The following is a 3,357-nucleotide window of genomic DNA, read 5'->3' on the forward strand; positions in this document are numbered from 1 at the left end:
GTGTGCGCGCCTGCATGCTGTGTGTAGGTCTATGTGTGTGTCTGTTTGTGAAAGTATGGATTTAGGGTATTTTTCTGTCTGACGTCATCTGTTTTATTTTTTAAATGTTTGAATCCAAATAACATGAGGAGTTATCCATAAAGAGAGACGGTGAAATGACTTCTTCAGGAAGCACGTACAAACACACACACACACACACAGTTGGGCATGTACATACATACATACATACATACATACATACATACATACTCGCCCATTTGATTTACATACACTGAACAAAAATATAAATGCATCATGCAACAATTTCAAAGATTTTACTGAGTTACATTTCATATAAGGAAAAAAGTAAATTGAAATAAATTCATTAGGCCACAGATACCTTTTGTTTTAAAAGGTAGGGGTGTGGATCAGAAAACCAGTGAGTATCTGGTGTGACCACGATTTGCCTCATGCAGCGCAATACATCTCCTTCGCATAGAGTTGATCAGGCTGTTGATTGTGGCCTGCGGAATGCTGTCCCACTCCTCTTCAATGGCTGTGCGAAGTTACTGGATATTGGCGGGAACTGGAACACGCTGTCGTACACGTCGATCCAGAGCATCCCAAACATGCTCAATGGGTGACATGTCTGGTGAGTATGCAGGCCATGGAAGAACTGGGACATTTTCAGCTTCCAGGAATTATGTTCAGATCCTTGCGACATGGGGCCGTGCATTATCATGCTGAAACATGAGGCATGGCGGCAGATGAATGGCACGACAATGGGCCTCAGGATCTCGTCACGATATCTCTGTGCATTCAAATGCAATTGTGTTCGTTGCCCATACCATAACCCCACCACCACAATGGGGCACTCTGTTCACAACAGCAAACCGCTCACCCACACGACACTATACGTCTGCCATCTGCCCTGTACAGTTGTAACTGTGAAGAGCCAGTGGCCACTGAAGTTGGTTTTGACGCCAAATTGCAGTCAGGTTAAGACCCTGGTGAGGATGTTAAAGGCTTTGGTTTTTCCATTTATGTTTTGAGGTTGGACTTTATCACGTATAGCTCGTTAGCACGTAGGGCACACCGATTGGTGTCACCTTGTTAGTCAGTATGTGCTATACCTGTGCTGGTTGCCATCTCGTTAGTGAGAAGGTGTTTCACCTGTGCTGGTCCAGATGCTATTTAAGAGTGGCTGGCCCAGTGCTCCTGTTGTCTTGATAAATGCGAAGGGTTAACAGTTGGCTCTCCCGATTTAGGGTTTTAGACAAACAATCCTTCATCTGATTTTTGCTTCCTGTCTTTAAGTTTGGTGTGGGTTTTTCTTTTGTTTGCCTGTTCTTGGGCAAATTTAGTGGGCGTCTTTTAGGTTCCCAGTTGTTGTTGCTAGTCAACTTTCAGTGGACATCCCCATGAGTGTCTTTCAGAACCCCTCCTAAAACCCCACCTGTTTCCTTTTGTTGGTCTGTGATTCTCTGTTAGTTTCCTCTTCTGTTTGAGCGACGTTTTTGGTTTTCTTTCTGGGGAACATAAGAAGGGCGACGAGCAGATGAGCTTCCTTGAGACTGTTTCTGACAGTTTGTGCAGAAATTCTTTGGTTGTGCAAACCCAGTTTCATCAGCTGTTTGGGTGGCTGGTCTCAGACGATCCCGCCTGCAGGTGAAGAAGCTGTGGAGGTCCTGGGCTGGTGTGGTTACACGTGGTCTGCGGTTGTGAGGCCGGTTGGACGTACTGCCAAATTCTCTAAAACGACATTGGAGGCGGCTTATGGTAGAGAAATAAACATTACATTCTCTGGCAATTTCCTGCAGTCAGCATGCCAATTGCACGCTCCCTCAAAACTTGAGACCTATGTGGCATTGTGAAGTGGCCTTTTATTGTCCCCAGCACAAGGTGCACCTGTGTAATGATAATTCTGTTTAATCAGCTTCTTGATATGCCACACCTGTCAGGTGGATGGATTATCTTTGCAAAGGAGAAATGCTCACTAACAGGGATGTAAACAAATGTGTTCACAAAATTTGAGAGATGCGTTTTTTTGTGCATATGGAACATTTCTGGGATCCTTTTAATTCAGCTCAAGAAACATGGGACCAACACTTTACATGCTGTGTTTTTGTTCAGTGTATATTTAGCAGGGCTAAATAAGCCATGCAGAGTTATCTAGAAACATGGGACCAACACTTTACATGCTGTGTTTTTGTTCAGTGTATATTTAGCAGGGCTAAATAAGCCATGCAGAGTTATCTAGAAACATGGGACCAACACTTTACATGCTGTGTTTTTGTTCAGTGTATATTTAGCAGGGCTAAATAAGCCACGCAGAGTTATCTAGCAGCGGGCAGATCTTCAGTACAGCTAATCACTCTGATACACACAGACAGTTGGTAGAGCATGGCACTTGCAACGCCAGGGTTGTGTGATCGATTCCCATGGGGGGACCAGTACGAAAAAAGTATGAAAATGTATGCACTCACTACTGTAAGTCGCTCTGGATAAGAGCTTCTGCTAAATGACTAAAATGTAAAAAAAAAAAAATGAAACGCACACAGGCCATTTGTCTCCCAGACTGCCTCGACATGGAAGGGCCAACTGTCCATTTGTCTCCCAGACTGCCTCGACATGGAAGGGCCAACTGTTCATACGTGTGTGTTTGTTGCAACAGGTCACAAATCTTGCTGCTGTGATTGCACACTGTGGTATTTCACCCAATAGAAATGGGAGGTCATCAAGATTGGATTTGTTTTCGAATTCTTTGTGGGTCTGTGTAAACTGAGGGAAATATGTGTCTCTAATATGGTCATACATTTGGCAGGAGGATAGGAAGTGCAGCTCAATTACCACCTCATTTTGTGGGCAGTGTGCACATAGCCTGTCTTCTCTTGAGAGCCAGGTCTGCCTACGGTGGCCTTTCTCAATAGCAAGGCTATGCTCACTGTTCACTTTTTTTTCTCTCTCTCTCTCTCATAGCCCAGATCTTTCTGCTTTCATGACGCAAGTCGAGGTTCATTTACAATAATCTCTGTATTCGCGGGCTGTTCGGAGGGTTAAAGGGGCAATCGGGGATTTGAAAAAACAACAATGTGACTGAGTTAAGACAATGTTGCTGTTGATTTTTCCAACATCAACAGTTGTTTAGGCTGCAGTTGTTTGTTGCGATTAGCCCCTGACTGTGTTATCGTGTTTGAATGGCAGGCGCCGCAAACAGAGAATGGTGTTGTTTTATTCGTTTGACTGTGTGTGGTGTGAGAGATGTCTCTCAAATATGACGCACACATATCCACTGAGAGTAGGATGAGAGGGGGAATACAGATGAGGAAGGAGAGAAGAGAGGGATAGACAGAGACGAAGGGGCAGAGTAGAGGAGAG

The sequence above is a fragment of the Coregonus clupeaformis genome, chromosome 27 (assembly GCF_020615455.1).
Source record: "Coregonus clupeaformis isolate EN_2021a chromosome 27, ASM2061545v1, whole genome shotgun sequence".
NCBI lineage: Eukaryota > Metazoa > Chordata > Actinopteri > Salmoniformes > Salmonidae > Coregonus > Coregonus clupeaformis.